Source organism: Lactuca virosa, chromosome 3 (assembly GCF_052849685.1).
Source record: "Lactuca virosa cultivar CGN04683 chromosome 3, Lactuca_virosa_CGN04683_v6, whole genome shotgun sequence".
Lineage (NCBI taxonomy): Eukaryota > Viridiplantae > Streptophyta > Magnoliopsida > Asterales > Asteraceae > Lactuca > Lactuca virosa.
In genome coordinates this window covers 349,038,533-349,054,070 of record NC_136428.1, presented here as the reverse complement: position 1 = coordinate 349,054,070, position 15,538 = coordinate 349,038,533, and positions in this window count along the sequence as shown.

The following is a 15,538-nucleotide window of genomic DNA, read 5'->3' as shown; positions in this document are numbered from 1 at the left end:
GTTTTCAACCCACAATAAATAATAAACTTATTAAGTTCATCAATCAACAATAAATTTATTAATTTCATCAACCAAAAATAACCCTAATTACCCATTCCCATTATCCTCACTTTACGTCCCTAAAACAACTATCACAAGGGACCTAGCCTAAGGATTTTCATTAGGGGGACAACATTGCTTCGGGGGTTCCTCAGCAATTTATGCAAATAAGGCAACCATCGGGGTGACAACATTGCTTTCCTCAGCAATTTATGTCAAATAAGACAACCATTGGGGTGACAACATTGCTTTCCTCAACAATTTATGTCAAACAAGACAACCAATAAGGTGACAACATTTCTTTCCTCCACAATTTATGTCAAACAAGGCAAACATCGGAGTGACGACACTGCTTTTCCTCAGCAATTTATGTCAAACAGGCACGAAGTCACATCGTCGCCAAGGTTTATACAACAAACACTAAGTCCATAGTTGCCAACGTACTAAATCCATAGCTACCAACGTACATCTATACTGTACTAAATTCATAGCTACCAACGTACATCTATACTGTAATTTTATCCCTCATTCTTTATCTACCCATGTTTTACCCAACATATTTGAAGATAAAATATATATACATTTTAAATTATTTTAAAATGTATAAAACATCCATTCAACATCCATTTCAAATAAACAAACAACATATATACACATAGCACGTATTTTATATAAAATACTTCATATCTATGTGTAAGATGAAAGTGACTATACACTCACTTTTTACGTCAATCGGCACCGTACCGGTTTTGTCGCGAAACTTCGATAGGTCATAACTTCTTCGTTATAACTCGGATTTCGATATTCTTTATATATCCAGAATCCTTGTCACGACCACTACAACTTCCTTAATAGATATTGGCTTTATCTAATATTTATTTTCAACGCTTATTTTTACTCTTAATTAATTAAATTCTAGTAATTAAGCATAATTCACATAATATTCACATAATTCCTTTTCATTTCTTCAAAATGAGTTACAAAGGTTAACCTAGACTATTATGTCAATATTAATGCCTGGCCTAGAAACACGGACATTACATAATCCGCATAAATAACAGGGAACGAACTCCCAACTAAACCCTAGGGGTTGTGACTTCATTGCTACGCGTATGGTACCTGTGCTTTCAGTAGTATGGGCCGATACTACCTTCCACACCTACCCATATTTGTCTCAATTATCATCACAACACCCTAACAATATACATATGCATGGTGATCGCTTAATCCTCACTCCTAGAGGAAGGCTAACTATCTCATAACTGGCCTACTGACCCCTCATAACTCACCCATGAAACTTCCACCATCCATGCATCACTAGTGTATGCTAGTCATACATAACGCTGGACCCTATAGACTTTCAAATACCTGATCCTACCCTAAGCGCTTCATCAAAAAAGAACATGAAATAAGGCCAAACCAAATATTCTCAAGCTATAAGATCATAATTATGTATAACTATGATGCATACACTAAGCAACTACAGTAAGATGTCAATTTCATATAAAGAAATCCTAGGCTATCATGCATCATATAATTAGGCGACTCTATCATGCAATTCCTGAAGATCCCTATCCTATCACTAGCATGCTGTTCTAACATATCATAGTATCAAATAACTATATGGTATTTTGGGGTCTACTTATTGGCTCTAGCTGATCGTACACTCTGCATCCTCCTTTAATTATTTTCGAAAACCTTTTGAAAATCATTTTGAAAATCTTTTCCTTAGTTTGAGACTGGATTCCCACGAGTGTTCCTCCAATTCACTCAAACTAAGGCTTTGACACCAACTTGTAACATCCATAAAATTCAATCCAATTTAAAACTTTTTCAACCAATTAAAACCATTAATTATTAGAAAGTGTTTTCAAAATAGTTTCATGTTAGAGTATCCCCGAAATCAAAAACATAAAATATGAAGTGATGTACGATCACGCCTTCACCTTCCCGCGATCATCCGAAGTACCTGAAACCAAAACTGTAACTCTAAGCCCGAAACTTAGTGAGTTCCCCAAAATACCCATACACACAACAATATCACATAATCACAAACAGCATACTATGGGTCCAATCAACCATCGGGTTGGAATACCCCAGACCCTCAACCATCGGGTTGGAATGCCAACATACTATGGGTCCAGTCATCCTAGGGATGGAATACCCTCGGCCCACAACCATCGGGTTGGAATGCCCACATACTACGAGTCCAATCATCCACGGGATGGAATACTCACGACCCACAACCATCGGGTTGGAATGCCCAGGTCTGTTTGCTCTCACACAAAGCAGATAAGCCTCAACAACCAATCAAACATGTGCACATATATCAGATAACCACATAACAGTCTATAGACAGGCAAACCGATCTAACAAATCATAACAACATAATAACATCCTATCTACCAGGATATTGATCTAACAAATCATACGAGCATAACATCATCCTATCTACCAGGATACTGATCTAACAGATCATAACAACATAATACCATCCTATTTACCAGGATACTGATCTAACAGATCATACTAGCATAACATAATAGGATAACAATCCAAAAGGGCCGACCTTGGTGCCTTAGACCCTTGAGTATAGTGAGGAAAACTCACATCACAACTGTCGAACTGTAGTGATAAGATCAAACTCTCGAATCACAACCACGAACTCCACCACCTATATTCACCATAGGACCACTTCCATAAATTTCCAATTTACTAAAATACCCCCAAAAGTCAAACTGGTCACCCCTTGGTGAAAGTCAAAGTCAACAGTCAAGGTCAACAGTCCATGTTGATCCAACTCGTCAAGTGCAGCTCACTGACTCGTCGAGTCCTTCCAACACTTGAGAAATCGTGAAAACCCTGTTGGATTAGTGTCTAAGTCCATAACTATAATTGGTATATACTTGACCCGACCCGACATGCTCCATTTGGGTTGCATGGCATCGGAACATTTGGGTAGACCTTTTAATGAGAAGAAGATATTTGTGACATATTAATATATTATAAGTTCTAATATATTAATATGAAATCATATTATTTAATTAGTATTGATCAAGAATTAATTTGGAATTAATTTAGTGATCAAAAGAGACTAATTAAATATATGGGGATTGATTGTGTAAATCATTGATTCTTATATATGTGGGCTTGTGATCCATGATTCCTTATGTTGGGTTTAACCCATGTGGTGGCCCATGGATACTCCATGGAGGTTAAAACCAATGGAGCATAAGGAATGGGTAAATACATGGGTTACATGGTGTAACCCTAATGTGCACACTATATAAAGACCCCATTGTTGGTGAAATCGGCACTAGTGTACAACATAGAGGGCAAGCTGATTTCATAGAGTGATAAGACTCATATCTTCTCTTATGGTTATTCCAAATGTTCATGGTGTTGTGTGAACCATTTGAGGTGTCACATTTGGGGCACTAGGCTCTTGAGCTCCATGGAATCAAGCACCAACAAAGAGGTATGTAATTCTACTAGATTTTATATTACTTGTACTTCATAATATGCTAGTTAGAACAATACCTTGGAAAATTGATATTTGTATGTATAATAGAGAAAACATAGATCCAAGGTATTTAGGGTTACATGTACACCATAGGAGTGTTAGAATGCTCAAAACCCAACAGTGGTATCAGAGCCTAGACTTGTTTTCTTGTTATACTTGCTTAAATTGCTGAAAAATCAAAGATTTGTGCTGTCTGGGCAGGGGAATCGACGAGTCCATGAAGTGACTCGACGAGTCTAAGTGCAAACTCATCCAACTCGCCGAGTTGGTTCATGCACTCGACGAGTTGGACCCCCAAACAGCATATCTTCGAGTTTTGGTGCTGGAATTGGTCTAGAATCATTACCTTTGACTATTTTGGACTTATAAAACCTGTTTTTTAATGTGGTAATGATTATGCTAAACCAATTTCAATGCTATAATCAAAGTTTCAAGTTTTATATGTGTTTATGTAATTCTTGAAAAAATTGTTGATTATGAATGTTCATGCTTATGAGTTTTGTTAGATCATAGAAATTATGTGCAAATTGTCTGTTAGTATAATTCATGATCTTAATGAAATTGTATGGACTCCATAATTTGTCCTCAAATTATGGATTACCAAAAGTTTTTTGTGTTACCTTGTTTATGATTTGATTTAGATTAATAAAAAAAATTTATGTGTTAGTTTTTTTCAATCCATATTGATCTAAAAGAAGTTCATAAAATATGTTTTTTTAACTTGTCTTCAAGTTATGTGAAAAGTCATATTTATGAATCTTAAAGCTCATAAAAGTTCCATAGGTTACACAAAAAATGAAGATTCTTTTCATTAAATTGTTTTGATGATTCCATAACTTGTCCTCAAGTTATGGATGTTTAATAGTCACTTCTTTAAAAGTGTTATTAAAGAATAAGGAGTTACATAAAAAATGAAGAGTCTTCATTTTAATGTATATTAAACTCATAAGTTATGAAATGAAAAGCCTTGAAATAGTTTCAAAACTTTCCCTCAAGTTTTCGAATTTGTAAAGTCTTATACTCATGTATACTTTAATTCCAAATTGAACCTTAGAATTTTAAAAGGTTTAAAAATTCAACACTTATACTATTATTATAATTTTAATTATATAGATATGTATAAGATAAAGTCAATCTTACCATTAGTAGGCCTCATTCACGAAGCCGGTCTATAAGGGGGTATAAGGTTACTGCCTATAAAATGGCAGTTTAATGGGTGTCCACTCTCACCCACCGCTTCCTTGACTGGTGGAGGGTCATTAGCCGAACTGGTAGGAAAGGACTATAATTCTCCCTTCATTAAAAGTATAATGATAAATACTAAGTAACTAAACACTTATAAATTCTCAATCTTAGTTACTTAGGAAAATGTGAAAAGGTGCTAAACCATGAAATTACACTTTGTACCTTACCAAGTCGTTAGTGGAGCATGTTTGGTTAACCGGAACACTAATAAGGACTAGTAAGAGTGGCAAAGGGTAACTTGACTTTATTATAGATTGGTGGAGCGTGTGTGGTTAACCGGCACATCGATTAGGTGATAAAGTTAAGGGTACCGAGTCAATTTGCATGGTTATTCACACCTTGTTTGTGATCCTCGGCATCCCAGTCACAAACTTGAGAGGCCACAATAGAGATTCAAACATGCCATTGAAAGTTCAATGTATCTCAAAAGATCTAGGAGTTTCAAATCCAATTAAAACTTAATTATATTTCGTTTTTCATGGTGGAAATTGGTAAATCGTCATTTACCTACCTTCAACTATTTTAGAACTCGGATTACGGCATCCCTCTTCCAGTTATAAATAGGTTGTTGGATCCTAGCCTTAATATTTCATATTGGGTGTTATATTAAGGACTTTAAATCAACTAACTTGAATTTCTCCCTTATGGATGTCTCCTTCAGACAACTATGGTCTTCCCAAATCTTTAGTAACAAGCTATCCTAATGAATATGATATCCCAAAAGGCAATCAAGGTGAAAGATCAATCCCTTTGTTGTGCATTAATGGGACTGGAAAATCATGCTTCACTTCTTCCACCTCCTCCTATTATTCTCCCTATCCCACAAGCTCAAATAATTGAAAATTCTAAGTCACTCAATCCCTATTGGCAAGCCGGGAGAGCCGGGTCTCAAAGTCTCGAGGCAGCTGGCTGTTGGCTTGGTTCTTCAGTCACTCCCTGATGACAGATCATGACATGACCCTTAGTGATCTTACCTATTTTCTTGATAATGCAAAATCAGCAATGATTTGAGGCATTAATAAAGTAAATTAGATTGGAAGATCTACTTCCCGAACCCAGTTGGACATTGACAATGGTGACATTGGAAGTCCAGAAAAGCTTTCTCTTCCCAATGGAAAGGGATCGGCCATGGTCAAGTCACTTGACCTAATGGTAAAGAGAATGGCTAGGTCCGAGATAATCAAGTGTACCATTTCCAAAGAGTCCATATGTTTCTATTGCCAAACGAAAGGGACATTGGTTGCGAAGCTGCCAATTTTACCTGAAAGATCATAAGGATTGTAAAGTCAAAAAGGTTTGACTCTACTTTAGGTAAAGACCACTATCTAACTCTATTAAGCTCTTATTTGGAGATTCTTAATACATGATGTAATGTAATTACATTTTGATGTTTTGTAGAATCAAAGAAAAATAAGGAAGCTTAAAGAAAGAGTAAGTTGATTCTGATCGCGAATAGATGGATTTTCGATCGCATGGTTCGGTGATCAGAATTTTGAGCTGTTGCTTAAAGAGTTATGATAGACTGCTTAGGAATAGATAACAACATGTTTTTCATATTTATTTGCATTGTAAGGATAAGTTTTCCGCAAAGTTTTAAAATAAAAGAAAAGTTTTGATTTTATTTATTTTAGTATCCTTACAATGGCATTTGTGAAAAATTGTTGTTTGTAGGTTTCCATTGAAAGCAATATTGGAAAATAAAATTTGATTCTTTCATTTGTGGTAGTGTCATAATTTACCAAATAAGTAAAGATTCTCATCATCCAAGGTTTCAGTTGGATATAAACTTGGAATCATGCAACTTGTATAGTATGATGAATGAGAATTTACATCTTTGGAAAATTAAGACTAATTCCTTGTTCGCATGTATATGTGAGTCAAGTGAAGGACTAAGGGATCGAGTACACATTCTTGTGCACTGGTCAAGTCCACCACAAAAGATCGATAAGACTATTCGTCATGATTTACTAAAGTTTAGTAAATATGGTTATGCTTACAAGTTTAAGTGTAATTCTGAAACATTGGAAAAGTTTCAATGTATGGCAAAACGGATAAGAAGAATCAAATAAGGCAGAAAGATTAAAGTTTCTCCAATCTGAAGAGATGGGAGAGTACTTGAGTATCTTGTTTTATGACTATCTTAGTGATTATGAAACCATATCACAATTGATTCTCTAAGGACACCTTAGTTCATTTGTTTGGCTAAGGAGAGGAATCATGAGTTGTTGAAATGGTTAAATCAAAAGATAAATCATACTTCGTTCCAAAATCAAATCTTAGAGTCATACTCCAAGATTGAGCCTTGAGTGACATAATCTTAAGAAAGGTTTTAAACAGTTGTCAAATGTAGAGTACAATGTTTTCTTACTCTTGTACATTTGAAATTGGTAAGTTGTGATGTTTTGAATAAGACAAAGACCAACTAAGACCAATTGTGAGAAATGTTTTTCCTTGATAAGAATCCGCACTAACTCTTAAATATTTGTTTTGTCGAGGTTTGGTTCTTGACAAAGAGAATCTTATATGTCAAGAGGACAGTGGGAGTCTTGAGATAGTTTCGAGAACTGATCAAGAGTATTGTTAATCACTAGCCCACGACTTAAGGTTTATAACCTATCGTGTTGACTTATTCTTGTTTCTGTGCCATTCCTGTGAAAGTTGGCTATGCTTGTGAGTTCTATGAGTTCTCAATTGTTTGCATAACAACCTGGAAGCAATGGTAGGCCCTTGTGCTGACGGGTGGCAAGAAAATGAGATTGAACAAGTTCAGTCCACTTGAGTTTGGATTTGTCACTGACCTTGTCTTGTGAATATGGTTATGACAAATTCACATGGATAGGAACACTTACACCACATAAAATCTAAGTGTCATAAGGTTTCTCTCTGATTCATGAAAATGATGGTGAGGAAACGCTTTCACTAAGTAGATTTTAAGTAGATAACAATTGTGATATTTGCATTCTCAAAGTCATTAGTGGAGTGTGTGTGGTTAACCGGCACACTAACATAGACTTGTGAGGAATGGCAAAGACACATGTGTGCTATCTAAGGAAAGGTGTATGATTTTGATAAAGGTTTTATCAAAGCATCTTGTATCAGAAATCTGAACTTTGGTAAGAAAGTCTAGAAGTCCAGTTGATTTCTGGGTACATGTCAAAGCTAGTGGGAGCATAAGAGTTATGCTAGTAAGATAATAATCATCATGTTAGTGGGAGCATGATTATTATGTTAAGTGTTGCAAGTTAGCAATGTTAATTATAGAAAACAAAAGTTTCAATTCGGGTTTGAAAAATTGTTTTGCTATAATTAAGGGAGAGGATTTTATACTTCATTCCAATTCTACAAGCTTAGATTGAGATTTTAATCAACTTTAGTCAAGGATATATATGAATTCTATGTTGGAATGGTTCAACATAAGGAAATTCTATATATGTTGCGTTCTCAAAATTCGATTATGATTACAGCATACCTCTTCATAGTTCGAATTGTGAGAACATGGCAAATAAAAATTTTATAGCATGAATCACGTCCCGTATGCTTTGGGTATAGGTTTGATTACATGTGCTATAATGTTTATCCATTCTAAATTTTCCAAATGCCTAGGACATTAGGAGGAAAAAAGGAATAGAACTGGATATGACTAAAATGATTAAGCAATTGTCGAGGACAATCTAAGGTTTACCAAAGATTGGTTTCTCATGGACAATTGGAAGTATATGCTTAGGACCATATTGACATATTCTGAAAAGAGGCAACTCTTGTTCAGAAGTGATAGTCAAAATGGTAATGTGGAATTGTTTCCAATAGGTGGAAGTTATTCTTTGAATCTGTGTAAGATTAGAAAACTTAATGCAAAGAAGGATGTTCAAAGGAATGTACTTTGAATTTGAGACTTCGGTTCCATGGAATCGCACTCCATTGGAATTCTTTGTAATTTCTGTTGCCAAGTCTTTATGACTTTTGTGCATAGTCATTACAAGAGAATCATTGCATATAAGTTTAGAATCTAACATATTACAGTAAATGGCAAGAGTTTGGTATTCTTACATTTACAAAAAGGATTGGGATTGTGAAATGAGCATCATTGGAGTCGTGTTCAATTGATCTATTTCACAAAAGAAAGGACCATAGGTAAACATAGTATGCATGCTTGGTGCATGGCATGACTATTGTTTCAATTCAAGTATTAAGTTGATAAATCGAAACAATGAATAATGAGTAATCAATATGGTGCTTAGATAAAAGGGTTTTTATTTACACTCAAGAGTTTGGGACCATATAGGATTAAGTATTATTCTTGTGTTTCACTTTGCATGTTTTGACTTCCAGAATAACTAGGTCATTCTTCCCGAATGACTAAGTTATTCAAACCATCCACAGTCGGTCATATGTTGGAAGTAGATATGAATCAAGACTGTCATGAATCTGGCTTGTAAGATTTGTCTAAGGTGCATTAGACATAGCAATGGTTGCTACAACATTCATGAGTGCTCATAAGTTCTGAGTATTGGATTAAACCCACACTCATTTGAATCACTTCATGGATTTTATCACGAGTGAATCATGAGACGATAATATCTTATATTCTTCAAATCTAGAGATATGAGTTGTTGACTACGATTTGGTTATACATTGATTGCACGAAAACGCATTGGTAACTCGATGTTATAAAACGTGCCTTTGTGTATAATTCAACAAGTAGTTAGTACAAGCATATGAGTCGAAGTTTATCCATTCCTTTTACCCTTAATGGGATAAAAGCAATATCTGTGGGCCCCTCGATGATTTAGTGATGGTACCCTAAGTTCTTGGCCAAGCCTGGACTGATTTGATTTGTTCAATTAGTCGGTCATCATATATCGGAAATCGGAAAACAACAAATGGACAGAGAGAATGATTATAATCCATGTCTCAGTCCATATGATCTCTAGAATGGAGGAATATATGATCACTTATCTAATGGACGCGTCATTGATTTGTTCAGAGTTCGGCAACAGCTTTTAAGAGCTACGATTGCTGGTCAGGTTGTGAAGTTATACTTGCAATAATAGTTATTAGACTTATCCAAGTGGGAGACTGTTGGATTAGTGTCTAAGTCCATAACTATAATTGGTATATACTTGACCCAGCCCGACATGGTCCATTTGGGTTGCATGGCATTGGAACATTTGGGTAGACCTTTTAATGAGAAGAAGATATTTGTGACATATTAATATATTATAAGTTCTAATATATTAATATGAAATCATATTATTTAATTAGTATTGATCAAGAATTAATTTGGAATTAATTTAGTGATCAAAAGAGACTAATTAAATATATGGGGATTGATTGTGTAAATCATTGATTCTTATATATGTGGGCTTGTGATCCATGATTCCTTATGTTGGGTTTAACCCATGTGGTGGCCCATGGATACTCCATGGAGGTTAAAACCCATGGAGCATAAGGAATGGGAAAGACATGGGTTACATGGCGTAACCCTAATGTGCACACTATATAAAGACCCCATTGTTGGTGAAATCGGCACTAGTGCACAACATAGAGGGCAAGCCGATTTCATAGAGTGATAAGACTCATATCTTCTCTTATGGTTATTCCAAATGTTCATGTGTTGTGTGAACCATTTGAGGTGTCACATTTGGGGCACTAGGCTCTTGAGCTCCATGGAATCAAGCACCAACAAAGAGGTATGTAATTCTACTAGATTTTATATTACTTGTACTTCATAATATGCTAGTTAGAACAATACCTTGGAAAATTGATATTTGCATGTATAATAGAGAAAACATAGATCCAAGGTATTTAGGGTTGCATGTACACCATAGGAGTGTTAGAATGCTCAAAACCCAACAAACCCTAGTTGACTCGCCGAGTTTCCAGACAACTCGTCGAGTCCATATGTGTCAAAATGTCGGGAAAACCCTAACTGACTCGTCGAGTCGTCTCACTGACTCGCAGAGACAATGCATAAACCAACAACGAATAATCTTCATCGGACTCGTCGAGTTGACCATGCAACTCGTCGAGTCCCTTCAGTCCATTTCTCATTCAGACGTTTTTAAGCTACCCCAAAGCTCCAAATTGTAGATCTAGCCTCCTAAGGCATAGATTCCACGTAAAGTTGCAAACTTTTCATGCATGCAAGGTCTTAAAGGCTTAGAACACCAAAACCAAGTCTAGAATGAGGTTTAGGGCATGGTGAGAGGTCAATACAAGGTAAAGTTGATAGCTTTATGAATCTGGGACCTAAAGGAGTCCAGATCCGAGACCATGTCCTTGTGACAAGCTCAAACCCAAGGGTGGCTCCATTAAACCCCAAAAATGACCATAAATGTCCATAGAAGAGATCTAAGTATGAAAGGGTCAAGGTATTAGCTTTTTACCTCAGGTTAGTTGCCAAAACGAAGTAGATGACAGATCCACTTCCTCCTTTTCGATCCAAGCTCCTCACTCTTCAAGTTTCCCTTCCAATACCAACAAAGAACACCTTTCAAGCTCTCAACACACACGATAGGGGTTTTAGGACTCGATCTAGGGTTTCCTCTTACTGTAATGACGATAAGGGAGGCTAGAAACAGCCACAGGTTCTTTAAATATGGGTGAAAACCCTAAATTTTAGGGTTTCCTTGCACAAGCTCTACTCGTCGAGTCAGGGTCCTCCGACTCGTCGAGTATAAGTCATAAAATCACACGGGTCTGACTGAGTTCGACGCAACGAGTTGGGGTCTTCAATTCGTCGAGTTCCTTTAATAAAATGAATAAAAGCTTTTTAAAATATACATGGGAGTAGGGATGTTACATATAACACCCAAATGAAATATTAAGGCTACGACCCAACACAATAATTCAAAATTCAGAAAAGGGATGCCGTAATCTACTTGTAAATTATTTGAAGGTAGGTAAATGACGATTTACCAATTCCACCATGAAAAACGAAATTTAAATGAATTAGGTTTTAAAAATGAAATTGCTAGATCTTTTGAGATTCATTGAACTATTCAATGGCATGTTTAATCTCGATTATGCCCTTTCCATTTGTGACTGGGATATCGAGGAACACAAACAAGGTGTGAATAACCATGAAAATTAGCTCGGTACTTTCAATGTCATTTACCACCTAATTGATATGCCGGTTAGCCACACATGCTCCATCAATCAATGATAATTTACGAGCTACCCATTGCCACCCTTTGTTAGTCCATGTTAGTGTGCCGGTTAACCACACACGCTCCACTAACGACCTTAACAAAGTGCAATGTGCAATTTCATGGACTAGCATCAAATTCACATTTTTCTAAAGTAACTAAGATTGGAAATTTTATAAAAATATTTAGTTACTTTTAAAATGCTAGGGTTCTAAAATTTAAAATTTCAAAATTTAACTATTTAATTAAATTTTAAATTATAAAACCAAAGCGTGTATTTTTAAACTTTTCAAAAAATACTAGGTCAAATTTTAAATAATTAAATTATTAAATAATTTTCTCTTTATCTAAAAATTCAACCAAATTATTTATTTATGATAAGGATACAATATTACCTTTTTAAAAACTTCAATTTTAGGAAGAAAAACGATTTAAGGTAATCATCCTAATCATGCCCAGATAACAATTATCAAATCCAAAAAAATAGGGATCTGGCAGACCAACTCGTCAAGTCATGGCAATGCACTCGTCGAGTTGGCCCTACTCGTCGAGTCACATGAAGAACTTGTCGAGTTGCATGAGCAGAATGACGATTCTACTCCCTTCTCCTTTGAACAATTCACAATTGCAACAAATTTAACTGAAAAACGACCTAGTCTCTGATACCACTGATGAGTTTTGAGCATATCTACACGTCCTATGTGTTCATGCACCCTAAAGAATTTGATCTAGGTTTTCACTAGTTAAACAGGCAAACTTGAATACAAAGAAGAAACCCTAATATGCATCTATAAAAATCAAAAATAAGGATTTAGACACATACCTCAATTTTTATTTAGTAATAACAATTATTCCTTGAACTCTTGAAAGCTAGTGCCTCAAATGTTGCACCTCGAATGGCTTACAAACACTCTTGCAAAGGATGACAGGAGAGAGAGGAGGGAACACTCTTGAAATTTCAGCTATGCTAGGTTAAGTAACAAGTGGCCGAAAATCTCAAGTCTAGGGTTCCTTATATACTTGAGGTAACTTAGTCCCAAAGCTAGGGTTTGTATAAGGAAACCCTAATTTCCTGCTTAAGGCCTAAGCAGCCCATGGACTTTCTAATTAGGAGCTATGGACGAAATCTTATAGGGCCTCCCTATAAATTTCGTCCACTCCTATTCAAGGAGTCCAAGAGCCCAATTTCATAACTATCAATGATTTGCAAAACAACCCATGTACTTTTAATTAATTCATTTAATCCCAAAATTAATTTCAAATTAATTTCTGATTAAATAATAATTAAATAACATGATTTATAATTAATATATTATTTATATCATTTTATTATTCCAAATAATAAATTCAACTTCTCTCCAAAAGTTATCTTGTCAAGTTACAAGAATGAAGGCAACCCAAAAGGACTGTGCTACTATCAATTCAAGTACATACCAAATATAGTTATGGGCTTAGACACCTAATCCAACATGATTTTGGACTCTTTATAGCCATGTAAAGGCATAAAGTTTGCAACTTTATGTTCCAAACATTCATTAGATGTGGATATTAAGTTTGGACATAAAGAATTAAGGTATTAAGACCTTAATAGAGTTTTTGAAGCTTGTCGAGTATGCTAGGCGTAATGAAGGGTACGTTGGGCGTACCTAGTGCGACCCTGTAACCCTTCCGAGGACGAGCTGTACGTTGGACGTAACACGATGTACGTTGGGCGTACGCTCAGGAAGCCTTTTAGGCCATTTTGGGCTTTGGTTGGTTGGGCCATGTGTGGAGGGGCAAAATGGTATTTTACCCTTGGTAGGATAAATTATGTTTTGGACCATTATTTGTGGGTTAAACCCCGATTATTAATTAGGGTTATTATTGGGTTATGTTTAGTGTAAGTAGCCGTGTTAGCAGCAGTTCGAGTGTGCGCTACAGTTATCTTCTGTCAGAGGTGAGTCTTCTCACTGTACCTGTGGGTCGAAGGCACCAATGTTGTATGTGGTACTTTGGGGAAACTCACTAAGCCTTGTGCTTACAGTTTATGTTTATCCCAGGGATAGGATCAGTTCTATGTTTGGTATGTGGTACTTTAGGGAAATTCACTAAGCCTTATGCTTACAGTTTATGTTTATGGGTTCAGGTACTTCCGGTTCGAAATGGAAGGGCTCGGTGTGATGGCATACCATCATACCCTCATGATTTCCAGACTTTTTGGATACTTTTATTCTGATGTTTTGGATATTGTACAATGTGATAGACTTGGAGCTATTTGATGATTGAAACTATCGAATTTAAAATGAAAAATTTTATCACTGTTTTTGGGTTGTTACAGATTATATAGTCAAAGTTCATTTGTTCCTTTTTCCTTAACTAGAAAATTGATATCTTTGGGCCCCTCGGTGATTTGATGTTGACATTTATGTGTAAGGCCTTTCCCAAACTAAATTGATGTGTTTAATTAGTAGTCTGAATCTAGTCATCATAAATCAAAAATCGAAACAGAATCTTGGACTATGAGATTGATTTAATCCATGTCTCATGTCCATATGACATCTTGAAGAACGAAGGAGTAATCGATCACTTATCTTAGGGTCAATATCTGTGTTAACTAGAGTTCGGCAGTGGCTTTGGAAATCAAACTTTACTGGATATTCAAAGTATATACTTGCAATTATGGTTGACGACTTATTGAAATGGGAGAAGGTTGGATTAGGTCTATAAGCTCTTAACTAAAATGGTATAGCCTTAGTGAATAAAAGCAAAACCCTTTTTGGGGTGTCCTCATAACCAGAAATAGTTAGAAGTGATATTAGGAGAGAAATAAAATGATTTGTTAATATATTATATGATTAATATGTTAATTAAAAATAGTTAATAATTAATTTTGAATTAATTAGAAATTAATTAGAATTAATTAAAGGTGTAATGGCTGAATTGTAATTATTCATAATTGAACAAGGAAAGCAATTCTAGAACCCTCTATATGCTTGGACAATTTTGGAGGGGTTTCTAGAGGCCTACTATAGTTGATAAGGATAACTTTCTTGAATAGATAAAATCAGATTATTTTATTATTCAAATTAGAGTTTATCCTGGAGATTCCCTATCTATAAATACCTCCTATTAGGCATCAAATTTCGCGGTTCTCTCTTCCCATAAGGCGGAGAATGAAATTTCTCTTCCTCGCACTTCTCTCTTCTTGTCTTTCTAGTGTTCTAGGGTATTGGGTGTGAACCATTAGAGACATTCACACTATTGGATGTTCGCTTTCCATGGAGCTTTAGAATACTTGAAGATACGGTTTGTTATATTGGATTATAACAAAAGGTATGTATATTAATCCTTGTGAATTTTTATTACAAGTAGGTTAGTTTGAAAGTTTCATAGTATGTTGTTATAATGAGAAAATGTCATAGATCTTTAGGTTGAATGTACCCATAAATTGTTTATGGAAATTTCATTGTGCAAATATGTTTTAATGTAACCTAGACAACTCATCATTAATTTTCACATAACATATATATTCATACCTTATGGATATATATAATTTTGTTCTCTTTTATTATCATTTTCTAGAAATAGTAATTTCTCAATTATT